Source organism: Callospermophilus lateralis, chromosome 2 (genome assembly GCF_048772815.1).
Source record: "Callospermophilus lateralis isolate mCalLat2 chromosome 2, mCalLat2.hap1, whole genome shotgun sequence".
Classification (NCBI taxonomy): domain Eukaryota; kingdom Metazoa; phylum Chordata; class Mammalia; order Rodentia; family Sciuridae; genus Callospermophilus; species Callospermophilus lateralis.
In genome coordinates this window covers 29,894,958-29,909,014 of record NC_135306.1, presented here as the reverse complement: position 1 = coordinate 29,909,014, position 14,057 = coordinate 29,894,958, and positions in this window count along the sequence as shown.

Below are 14,057 nucleotides of genomic sequence, written 5' to 3'. Positions count from 1 at the left end.
GTGACCAATGATTACATTTTAATGTTGATTACTCTAGTGTTAATTTTTATGGATATATACGCATAGTCACCCAACTATTTTGAATAAAACAAATTCACCATGCAAATAATGCCTTTAAATCATATTTCAATGACAAATATAACATCAGTTAAAATATTGTTGATGTAGGTTCACCAACTGTAACATACCAGTCTGGTGGGGGATTTTGGTAATGGGAAAGGCTATGTAAGAGTGGAGGCAGGAAGCATATGGGGAATCTCTACCTTCTTGATTTTGCTAAAAACTTAAAACTCCCCTAAAAAAATTAAAGTAGTTAAACATGTGCATGTAATTAGCATTTTTCCATTTTGCTAATAATTATTTTAGAATTCTCTTTAATGACTGCATTGAATTACATTGTACAGAGGAACCATGATTATTTATTTTAAAAATATTCTGCTGGTAGACATTAGGCTGATTCTACTTTTGATATGAAGAATTTTTAAAAAGGAAATAATTAATTCATAACCCCCATGCCAAGAGATGGCTCCCTTTCTCCATTCCTTTCTTTGTTTCCCTATAAAAGTAGCATAGCGTAATATTAATAACAAAGAATGCCAGGGCTTACAATTTGCTTCAGCTCCTTACTACCACATTAGTTAGGGCAAGTTACTTTAATTCCTCCCTGGTAGATTTTGCTCATCTGTAAAATGTATTTCTGCCAACTAGTGTGCTTCTTTATCTAGTTCTTATGCTTCACACTAAACAGAGTATACAGAATCTTCTAGATTTTCCTTACTGAGCAACTCTTTGCTGTTAGAATTTTCCCTTCAAATTAATTGTAATTTTGAAGAGCCTAATGCATGTAAGTGTACAGTATAGTTTTACTTTTTACTGTGTGAGAACTTTCAGGAGACCTTACCATTGGTCAGGCTCCAGACCAAGGTCAATCTGCTGTGTAGCCTCTTATTTTGAACAATCATCACCTCAAGACAGACTGTTGCTTTTCTCTTTGGGATAACTGTTACATAAAATATGGAACCTCCCATTACTCTTACTTTAAAATGCTATTGACCACAGAAATTAAAAAAATAGTGTCCAAAAGCATTTGATCACTCTCTATAATATAACATTGGCTCTATATGCAGGATACCAGGCAGCGTTTCTTCAAAGTTGGTGTCATTTAGATGGTACCCTTCTGTAATTCCAGTGCTTAACTATGGGTTTTCCTGTTCCATTTCATGCTCATTTCAATGAAGATCTGAGAGAAAAGGAACACATAACCATCTGCCCTCCTGACTCTACCATGTTTAGATGTTGCTTATAGAGATTTTAGTGGCAACTATTAAAAAGTAAAGTTCTGCTGGCCACAGTGATGCACACCTGTAACCCCAGCAGCTAGGGAAGCTGAGGCAGGAGGATTGCAGGTTTGAAGCCAGCCTCAGAAACTTAGCAAGACCCTGACTCAAAATACAAAAATAAAAAGTGCTGGGAATGTGGCTCAGTGATTAAGCATCCTTGGGCTCAATCCCAGGCACCCAAATAAGTAAATAAATAAAGTCCTTAGTTTTGATTTAAAGCCCTTAATTACTGTGATTGTTAGTCAACAATTTATAGGCTTGTTGCTAAATGTAAAGTGCTGCATAACCTTGGGCAAAACTTGTTATTTTCTTTTTTTTTTTTTTTTACAATTCAAATCTCTTACCAATTAAAGGACGGTAAGATCACTGAGGTCGTAAGATAATCTAGAAAATTTACTCATTTCTTTTGCAAACATACAGGTGAAAATTGCAGCAGCTCCTGGGTAGAGAGAATAATTGATTGCCCTTGAGGAGCTCTCAGAGTGAAGGAAGAGGCATCCAGGTAATAAGACCCATTATCAGTCAGCATGGAAAAATGCCATAACAAGCAAAACCAAATTGTAAAGGGACATTGTATTTTCATGTCACTCAAAGATGAACAGTACAGATGAGATAATTGTACCTTGAAGTTCTCAGCTAAAAGACTGTATTTAAATAGACTTTGGAGGCAGACGGAAATGCATTTGAATCACTGGTCCAGCATTAAACTGGTAAAACCAGTTTTACCAAGCCTCAGTTTCCTAATTTGGAAAATTTAAGGCACTTAACACTTAGCAGGGCTCTTGTGAGGATAATGTGTCAGTGGGAATTGCTTAGCAGAGAGCTGGTAGATGGCCAAATAGAGAGATCTGATCCTTGTTTATCTTCTTACTCAACATTTTTTTTTTTTTTTGGTTGAGCATTGGTTGTTGCAAAAGGGAGAACAAGACACACAATATTCTTACTACAGAGTTTATGTTCTAACCTGAGTCAGATAATGCACAAATAAGCAAGTAAATAATACAAACAATTGCAAGCTGTGATAAGAATCATGAAGTTAATAAAGAAGTTTACATGAGAGAAAGTATGGGTGGGCAGGCGGGCAGCTGTCTCAAGGTGGCTTGGTCAGGAAAGGCTTCTCAGAGGGTGTGTGGAAGTTGAGCTAATCCCTGAAATGAGAAGAAGCAGTGCATAATAGGAGTACACAGAAGGACATTCTGGGCATCAAATGGAAAGTTGCGTTCCTAACTTCTCTGCTTCCTCTCTTTCTTTTGTTCTTCTTTTCCATCTTCTTTAGAGAAGCAATTGCCATTACTATTTGATGACTTCTCATTCTTGAATTGTTTTGCAATTTATATTTATAACATATTGAATATATATATACATCAGACTCATGTTTTCAGTTTTTAAAACCAAAATGAATTGAGTATACAGGGTATTCTTCACAAGTCTATTATTGAGCTCAATTTTTAAAAATTGTTTTATCGGGCTGGGGTTGTGACTCAGCGGTAGACTGCTCGCCTAGCACATTTGAGATCCTGGGTTCCATCCTCAGCATCACATAAAAAATAAAATAAGTAAATAAAGAAAATAAAGATATTAAAAAAATAAAATAATTTTTTATAGATTGAGTCTGTTATTCTGAGTAAAGTTGAAGTAAAAATAGTGTTTTCCAATCCTTTCTATTCTTTACTTGTGCTTTATGAGACATTATGTATCCCAAAATTGTTTATTAAGCAATAATAGTGTTGTTTTCCTTTTTATTATCAATAAAACCACCAATGCAATCATGGTTTCTGGTTTGATCTTAATTTTCCTCATTGAGGAAATTCAAATTGAAGAAAGGACTTCATTTTTTTCCTGTTTTATGGAGGATAACCACTTAGTTTCATATGATGTTTTGTTTCATTAAAAAAAAAAATAGCTCAAGGACATTATTAGTATATCTCCAGACCTTTAGAGGTCTGGAGATACCACACTAGCTCTACTACTTTTGAAGAAGTAGAATTAGGATGTAGAATTAGATTAATCTAATTTTGGCTTTTAATCTTTCTTCATATGATTTTGGATGATTCTTTGAAAGCATCCTGCATGTTAATTATCTATACTAGCCATTCTAGTTGGGGTAAAGGGGAGTAGTTTGACATTTGTTCTTTGGTTGGATCCTATATCCCACAGTTTTACCTACTCATTTGAATTTGCCTTCTCTCATCACTAGATTGTCAATCCTTGAGGGAACAGATTGTATCTATTTTCCTTATCACTACATCCCAAACACAAATAATAGGTAGTTCAAATTTTTTGTGGTTCAAAATTTTGTTTTTCCCCTCCAGCCTTGATCCTTGGTGGGAGACTTGAGTTCATGCTCAAGGTCTGTCTGGGACTCATCTTTTTAAAGTTTCCTTTCCAAAAGATTCTTTCAAGCACCCGGATGCAAAACAGGTCAAATTGCCTACACTCTCTGACTCCATTTATCTTGATGTTCTTTATCGCTTTTAGTTCAGATGTCTAGCTTTCCTGACCTTCAGTGAAACATTTATTATGTGAGCATTTAAATATTTAATATTTTAGCTTTTTAGTTTTTTATTCATTTGCTTTACATTTTATTGGAGTTTTACAGGGAAATGAAAAGGTCAAAACAAAGGAACAGCCTGGTGGATAGCTAGTGCCCTAAATAAGAGGCTCTTTTTCCTTATCTGCTCCTTAGAAATCCTCTTAAGTTCTTAGCAGTAGACATCCTTCTCAAGTTCCAGAGACCTACTTGATCAAATGTGCTGCAATGTGGGAAAGGCAGACAGATATCCTGGCTTTTAAGGCTCTTAACTGACCACCACTAAGCCAAATTGCTAGGTTAACCCATCTTATCCATCCCATCTATAGGATGCCTTCATGGATCCCCTAGTAGTGGGATAATATATCCACTGCTCCTGTTTACACCAGTTGAGTTATTTGTTGCTGAAGATTCAGTTGTGTTTGTTCATAAATCTGTATTTTCTAGTTATGTTTGTTATCGAAATTTTGTAAGAACACTAATATGCTATAAACTGGTGATATACAAATGCAAAAGGAATATTGTGGATTCTATTAAATTCAAATTAAAAGATTTGGAAAGATTTTTAAAAGTCAGATCTCTAAAAATTAAGCATGGGGAAAGTCATATAAAGATATAAAATTTTCACTTGGATTGTTTCAAAAATATCTTGAAATACTTCATTCACTTTCAAGAATGTAGAAATAGTCAATAATGCTTCTTCTTCTTCTTCTTCTTCGGTACAATTTAGGCAAAAAAGCAATGGAAATTCATCATGGGACCAAACAGAAAAAACGAAAAGAACTTTGGTTATATATAAAATATTATTCAGGATATATGAATATGTGTGCATTTTATATTAAGTTAAAAGTTTACAGAGCATTTTAAGATTATTTTAATTGACCTTGAATTGACAAAACCTGTCTGGATGGGATAAGAGTTCTGTACCCATTTTGTGGAATCCAGACAGCCCCAGATTTAAAAGACAATAATATCTTTAACTGGAGCTGGAGCTACAAAGACATCATCATTTCCTCATTTAGATTTAGCTAATTGTTTATAAAAATAGGCCTCCTCTGCTGGATGCAGAGGCTCAGGCAAGTAATCCCAGAAACTCAGGAGACTGAGGCAGAAAGATTGCAAGTCTCAGGCCAGCCTCAGCAACTTAGCGAGGCCCTAAGCAGTTTAGAGAGGCTTTATCTCAAAATTAAAAAAAAAAAAAGTACCCCTGGATTCAATCCCAGGTTAAAAAAAAAAAACAAAGACTTAGTTTATAGTATAGTGACTAATGTACAATAATTATGGTCAGAACATTTGCATGGAAATAAGGGTTTCTGACATGTACAATGAGATGGTCTTGGCCCAGTGTCTTAACTGAAAATAAACCTTACTGTTCTTTTCAACTACAAAAAGTAAATGATCATTAAACATCTCCCAGGGCCATGGAGAAGATTAAACAAGATGACATATATGGAAGTTGTTTCTGAAAGTGTGATCTATAACAAAAATTTATTAAAAATACACTTTATATTTGGAAATAATATTGTTTAGTGATTAGTTCTTAAAGTAGCTTAGATATAACTTATCTTCTCTTGGCTGTTAACTTATCTTCTCTTGGCTGTAAGAAAGAAATGAGAAGTTAGCTAAAGAAGGGAGGCTCACACCATGAAATCTTGCCATAAATTGAGCTCACAGATGGAGTAACTAAGGCCAACCTCATGATCCTGAATATATTTTAGTAGTTTATAAAAACACTGTTTGCACCAAATGGTCTCTAGACTAGACCTGGCTTTCTTTCTCTCTGGGATGGATATTTAAATAGCAATCCTCTCTTCCTTTACAACAGAAGCAAAACCGGAAGCCATCCTTTCCAGGATAGTTCTGAATTGCATCTCCATCGTGGTGGATGGAATCATGCCCTTGCTAGGTCACTAATTGACCACATTAGTTCATCAGAAAAAACCCACACCTCCCAACCTATCTCTGACTAAACCTGTAGGGCACCACCTCAAAGTCAGAGTTTGGTGCCATGCTCAGGGCTCCGATGAGCAGCCTTTTAGTAAATTCCTTCTGAACTACCAAGAAACTATTGAAGACAATTACTTGAATTCTTCTTTCTCTCTCTAGAAAAAAAATGGAAGTCTATTTGATATTTGAAGATTCTGTATCTAAGAAGCAATTTGTCTTATTCAAGTGATTTCTACATATTTATTCTTGGAATGTCATATTTAAAGAAGAAAATGTGAAGTTTGTTTTCACTGTAATTTTAGGCATATGAGTTTTAGTAGGGGTGGCGTGTGGTTTGGGTACTCAGTTAATAAAACATGTGAATATGTAGGATGCCCTTCAAATGAGAACCTTTTAAAATTCAGTGGTAGTTTGCCTCACCAGTCTGCATGTCAGTTACAAAAGCCTTTGGTCCCAGATAATAAAAGCACAATATTTTTGTAATCAAATCAGTAATCCTTTCAAGATTAAAATAGGCCTTCTGGCTGGATGAATATGAAAGGTAAATTCCCTTTCCCGTTTATTGGAATTTTGAAAGCATTGCCAAGGAAATGTAATTGACACTACACATCTGCTTGCTTCACAGGTGCCATCACTTTATTGTCGTAGAAGCGTGTTCCTACCCTGGACATGCCACAGTAGTTTGTCTTCTACCTGGAGTCAGGCTAGGGGTGCATATAGCGTGGTTCTGGCCCTGGCCACTGTATAGCATTGATAATTCACATCAGGAGGCAAATTGTATTGTGATTAGCTTTTCAGCCACAAATCAGTCTTGGGGTACGACATGGGTGGGGTCACGACACTCTTTTAAAATTGAGGTTCAGGTAAAAGTTCATTCTCTAAGCCACCATGGAGGTAATGTGCCTGTGGATCTAGAGACATAGTCATTCTAAGAAGGGACTCAAGTCCCTCGCAAGCATGTGTCACATAGCCTAGAGCACACAGGTCCCTGTTCACCTTGCTTCTAACCTGTACATGAGTGGTGGGGGCCTCTTTGGTCCCCTGAAACCCAGGTGCAGCTTGGATGAGGAGCTCTACACTAGAATCTAGATTCTCTCAGTCACAAGACCCAAAATGAGGAATCTGCATCTTACAACAACTGAAATACTTATTTTTTGATCTTAGATCTTTGTTTCCTGGGGAGGTATTGGCAATATTTATTACCTCAAGAAAAACTCTTCCCCAGATGATAAGGAATAATCAGGACTTACGAACACTCAAAAGAATTTTCATAAAAGAAAACTGTGGTAACTATTAAAATATTTCCTAAACTGGGCGTGGTCCCAGTGACTTGGGAGACTGAGGCAGAGTTCAAACCCAGCCTCAGCAATTTAGTGAGGCCCTGAGAAACTCAGTAACACCCTGTCTCTAATAAAATATAAAAAAGGATGGAGATGTGGCTCAATGGTTAAGTGCCCCTGAGTTCAATCCCTGCTATAAAAAAAGAAAAAAAGAATACTTTCCCAATTTTGAGTTATTTTAGATTACAACAGATCAGACTTTATGTTATTTTATTTTTTTATGGTTCTTCCTTAAAGAAAGGAGAGGCAGAATCTAACAGTTTTTCCTGCAGAAATTTCAGGTCACTAATCCAGAATATCAGTGATTTAGTTAGCTTTTTGGCTACTATGACTAAAATATCTGATAGAACAATTTTAGGGGAAGAAAAGTTTATTTGGGGAGTTCAGAGTTTCAGAGGTCTCAATCCATAGACAGCAGCCTCCATTCCATGGGGCTTGAGGTGATGCTGAATATTATGGCAGAAGAGTGTGGCAGAGGGAAGTGGCTCACATGATGATCAGAAGGTAGAGAGAAAGACTCCACTCTCCAGATACAAAATATATACCCAAAGAAACACCCACCTCCTTGCTACACCCTACCTGCCTTCAGCCAAATCCCATCAAGTGATGAATTCACTGTGTTATGACTCTCATAACCCAAACATTTCTCCTCTAAACCTTTTTGCACTGTCTCACACATGAGCTTTTGGGGTATACCTCACATTCAAATCATAACAGTGAGGAATTCACATTTCCACAACTACATTCAACTCTCTTCAGGCATGGCTCTAAATAGACAAGACTATTTCTCTAAAGAGAGACCAATACAACTTGTGCCAAAGCCCAGGTGCTTGGAGAACCAGGCTGGCTTCAGAAGGCACAGAAAAGTTGACTAAAACTGATCGATAGGTCTTATAGACAGGGAATCTGTTTTAGGAGGCATTTAGCAGGGCTCAGGGGACATACACACACACACACACACACACACACACACACACACACACACAAGTAATACAGGTTGTTTTAAAGCCAGTCAACTTTGGGGAAAAAATTAAGTTGATGACCTTTTACATTGTCATACAGAGTCAATTTCTCAAATATATCATTTCCAAAGACCTTCCTTGGGATTATCTTATTATAAATGATCAGGCTGCAACCAAATTAAATTCAAAGTTCCTTCTTCTGCAAAACAGAATATTTCTTAGTTTGAACTTAGAATTGATTTTGAGGATGGGTGACTTTACATTCCTTATCGAGTTTTAAAATTTTCTGAGACCTTGGCTCTACATTTCCTGTGCTTTTTATCTTCCCACTTTCAAGAAAGAAGTCTTCCTATCCCAAGGACTAAGAAAAGTAGCTCATTTCTGAGATGAAAGTAGTTCCTTCCACATCTTGAATCATGTTATTACATATATATTGTTATAAAAAATATCTGACTTAAGCATCAATGTGATGCCTATTTTCTTTCTCCTATTGGTACCTTTAAAATTCTGTCAAACTTCAAGATTTTATGCAGGTTTTAGCAAGCTACAATTAATGGAATTTGAAAGATAGAAACTATACATTTAACAACAAATACATGGAAAATAAATCCTTGTTAAAATTAAATTAGGTAAATTCTATGCATTGTTAATAAGTTGAGAAATAGACTACTTCATTTTTAAGGCTACTTTTAGCTTTAAACAATATTATTATAATAATATATATAATATTATTATAAGACCTTTTGGCAAATAGTTAAATATACAAGTATCTTCTTTATATTACCTCAATAAATAAATATAATCTACTTGTTCTCATAAATGGTTTGGATTTTGGAATAAGAAATTGTATCTTCCTAACTTTGTTCTATCAAGGACATGTGTGATTTTCCAAACAAACTTTTTAAATGATTACTGTGCATGGCAGGCCCTGTTCTGGACACATGAGACTTTTTAATTTTTTTTCCATGTCTAAAATGTGGGGACATAATCAGCTGTATTCAAAGTCTCCTTCAGCTTTAAAACAATGAACCTAGGATAAAATTCACCCTTTCTTTTCATAAGGACTACAGAGGCAGCTTGGATTTTCTCTGGAGAGCTGAATTGCAATCAGATATTTGAGAAAAGATGTGGAAGAAAGTAATAACTCCCTTAGAATTGCTAAAGGTCCTCTGATGATTGTAATGGAAAATGAGTCAAATGGCGTTTGGGAGAGGTTTAGAGAGGAAGGTGCACCCCAGGGCTCACTCCCACACAGAACAAAGCAAATTGCTCAGAGTTGTCACAGCAACAAGAGCAGCCGCAGCTGCCACTGCAACACTGAATACACCGAATCCACAGGACCTGGAGAAGTGGAGGCAGAATGAGTGAAAACACACACACACACACACACACACACACACACACACACGAGCTCTGCAAACTGGGCAGGTCAGCCCAGCACCATCCTTCTCTTTGGATGAAGGGGATTCCTCCCCAAGTGGGGGTGTCCTCTTTGTCAGCAGCCATCACTTCCCCAGCTATTCTGTTCAGGACGTAAGTGACTGACCCTCCAGTGTAGTCTGCCTTTTAGAACTATATATATGTGGCCCAAGAACATCTGAAGGTGTGCCCAAGGCCCTAACACTGTCAAGAAAAACCCTGTCCTTCTGCTTGAGCTGTGACATTCCAGAAGGCACAGAGTCTGCGTTTTTATTAGCACCTTGTCACATAATAATCAATTTAACCAAGGTTAATCCTTTGTTCTTTCTTGTCCCTAAGCAACAACGCTGGTGGCGGCTGCTGAACCAGTATTTGCAAAGATGCAGAGAAATCATACCAAAATGGAAAGATTTAATGGTTGATCTTGGTCAGTGCAACAGATGTGCAGCTTATAAAATATGTATATTTAACCCCTGGGAGAGAGACCCATTTTAAACTAGCAGTAGAATTCTAGTAAAAGGGACCTTACATATAAGATATTTAAAAAGGTCTAATCCTTATCATTTAAGCAGAGTCCTGAAAGATTCAAGGGAGATTAGTATAACATTTGAAGGAAGATTATTCCAGGCATAGGGAGTGGTGAATGCAAAGGCCCTGAGACAGGAGGAAACTTGGATCATCAAGAATGAGAAGACAGCTAGTGTTGGATTGTTAGTGATTGAGGAATATCATGGAGCAGTGAGTATAGAGGTTGAATGGGTCTGTTAGCAATGGGGATAATAAATATAGAAAATATCAGTGGATTTATAAAAGTTGGTGAGGGAAAGAGACAAGCAAGCTAGTACCTAAGCTTTTAGCTTGATCAACTATGAAGATAGTTGTAAAATTTAATGGAATGAGGAAAAAATTTAAGAGAAAAACAGGTTAAGAAGACACACATTTAAAATGTAGAGAATACGTACAATTTAGTAATAAGGAGAAAAACTACTTGACTATTTTTTTTTTTTTTTTAAAAACGGGAACAATTAGAGACTCTTCACTTAAAATGACAAAAGCAAAGGGGCTGGGAATCAAGGTTTTGTTTTAGAAAATTATTGCAAAATTATCAATTAAATCTGTAGAAGACACATAGTTATAATTATGAATGGGAAATTTAAAAATAATGAGTATGCAAATACAAAAATGTAGAAAGAGAATGACTTTGATGATAGAAAATAATGACATGATTGATTTTAGCCTCAAGGGAGAAAAATAATACAAAATCCTGTTATCAATAACAGTTAATTATAGATGAAGTAACAAGCTAATGAATGGTGCTGGGACAACTAGCTACAGGTATTGGAAAAGAAAACTTCAACCTTTTCCACTTTTCACATATCACAATTAACTGAAAACAGAGACTTAAATGTAAGACATAAACTATTCAATGCTTAGAAGAAAATGTAAGATAAAATCCTTGTGATGTGGGATTAGCAAAAGATTTCTGAAACATGACATAAAATCTCCCAATTTAAAAATGATAAAGTGTCTTCATCAAAATTAAAATCTTTGGCTGTTTGAAAGATACAGTTCAGTTCAGATAATGAAATAGCCAGTCATGGATGATTGCAGGAAAATATCTGCAAGCCAGGTTTCTGTCAGAAGACATGCATTTAAAATGTAGAGAATATTTACAATTTAGTAATAAAGAGAAAAACTATGACATTTTTTTTTAAACAGGAAACATTTAAATTGAAACCATAATGAAAGACAACTCCACACCATTCCAATGGCTAAAATTAAAAAGCCTAGTGATACCAACTGCCCTGGACAATGTGGAGCAATTGGAATTCTGTTCCTTTGTGTTGGGAATGCAAAGTGGCACAGGCACTTTGAACAATAGTAATGCACTATGTTGTGAAGTTAAACATATACTCTATATGATCTTCTAGACATTTACTCAAGAGATAAAAACACTATGTGCCATACAAATGTTCACAGAATCTATTAAAATATTCATTACTGGTAGAGGAATAATCAAGTTGCCAGTTACTTACACTATGGAATACTACTCAATAATAAAAGTGGATTGAATATTAATATGTGTGAACATATATATGTATATATGTGTATGTGTATATATATACATATATATATGTATATACTTCTCAAACACACAAATGAAGGAAGATAAATACAAAAGAACATATCTATCCTGAAACTCCATTAGTATGAAATTTCAGGAAAGGCAAAACTATCATGACAGAAGAGAGGTCAGTAGTTTCTAGTTTCAAAGGTCAGGAGAGGTTGTCAATTGTGGAGTGATAGAAGAAGCCTTTTTGGAATGATTGGCTTGATATCTTGGGTTTTGTGGAAGTCATATGACTGTACCAAATTCATCAAACTGAATTTAAATGAGTGAATTCTGTTAAATGTAAAATTTACCTCAATAAAATAATAATAATAAAACTATAAAATTATCAGTAGAAAATTTAGGAGAATGTATAATTTGAGAATGGGGGACGGATTCCAAAATAAATCAACAAAAGACAATGATATTTGACTACATAAAAGTTTTAAAACTATATCACAGTATAAGTTTGATAAGCAATGGTAAACTATGGAACAGCATTTGAAATATATTTGATTGTCAAAGGGTAAATATATCTGGTGAGTAGTAAGGTCAGATAAACTATTGCACATGAAGAAGTGTATGGTCAAAACACAGACAGATTGATTATTCAAAGGATGGAGAGAGAAGATAATGACCAAAGGGCCAATAAATGTGTGGAAGAATTTCCAACCTTACTAGTAGTGAGGGAAATTAACATTAAAGAACAATGGGACCATTTCCATCCATTAGACTAGCAAAAATTAAAAAGAGCAATTATGGCAGCACTGCTGCAAATGTGGGGAAATGGGCCATTTCATATCGCTGATAGTGACAGTGTGAATCCCTGAAGCCGCTGGGGAAGTTCACCTGGAAATATTTGGTCAGGATTAAAATACACATTTATTTCAGTCCTGCAATCTCACTTTTGGAACTCTAGCTTATAGAAATAAAGGCACCAACACATGGAGCTATGTGTACAGTGAAACATATTGAAAAATTGCTGGAAGGTATAAAAAGAAAAAAACAGAAAGTGAGGAAATAGTTGAATAAATTCTGGTGCATTTATATGGTGGTTTACCACCAAAGTATGTAAAAATAAGTTGGAGATAATAAATCTAAAAAACCAAATAGGATAACATGATTGTATTTTTAAAAAATTTCTACAACCAAAAAAATTACCCAGGCCTATGCTCTTCCTGGTTTGTAAAAGGATAGGAGCAGATTGTTAGAGTTGGTGACCTTAGGAGGTGGGCTTGAGGCTGGGAGGAGATTATGAACTTTTTCCTTATACGTCTTTGCATGTTTTGATCTTTGTAGTTACATCACTGAATTCAATGAGGAAGTATGGCTTTTGTAAAAATTACAATTTAAAAATTGATAAAATGCTTTTATAAATGCTTTTATATTATTCAATTTTAAGATGCTATACATTGTGAGATGACTATGGATTTGGATCAACTGTTGCAGAAGACTAGACCACTACCACAGTACATATGTGTCAATTATAAAGTGTATTACTATTTAATAAACATTACAAATGTGAAAACTAAGTCTAGCTTAGTAATTGGGGAACATTCTCCCCCCCCCGTCACACACACACACACACACACACACACACACAACGGGTCCTCAGCTTATTGGTCTTTTGTATACTTGGAAACAATGTTCAATGTAGGTGTGGTGGTGCAAATTTGGAGAATCAAACACAAACATATTTCTCTAGATAATAAGGGGAAAGTAACAGAGGAGAGAGAATCATTAGGAAGGTGGGAACAGAAGCTGGAAAGGAGGAGCTTGAAGAGATAAAAGGATATTTGGGAGTCAGTGATTGTGTGTGTGTGTGTGTGTGTGTGTGTGTGTGTGTGTGTATGTGTGTGTATAATAGTCTCTATAAGAGATAGCCAAGAATGTTATTTACATTGAAGTAAAAATGCTATATTTTGACTCATGCATATCCCCACTCCCTTCTTGTATTTAGTCTCTATTAAATTCTATTTAGTTTGATAGTTTGAGGAAGTAATTTGCTTTTCAGAAGTGAGCCTTGCTGTAGGATGAAATCAGAGACTGGCCATGGGGGTACAAGCATATTGAGGGTATAAGAGAGTTCAAGGAATACAAGCCTTACTTTACTACATTATTTTTTTTTCTTTTTGAGGGAAAGGACATTTACAGAGAAATCCTAGATCCCGAGTCTACAAATTTAATGCACAAGTAATTATCACATAAAGAATGATATGCAAACTTAAATTGTGGACTAAGGCAGCAGGTAGGAAGAATAAATGACAAACTTTAGAATATGGTAATCAATCTTGTCTTCCAAATTGAATTTCAAAGGATAAAAATGTCTGAGTAATTGGAGACATATCTATTCCCACTGATATTACTCATTTTATGAGGCAACAATCAGTTACTAAACAAATCCAATCT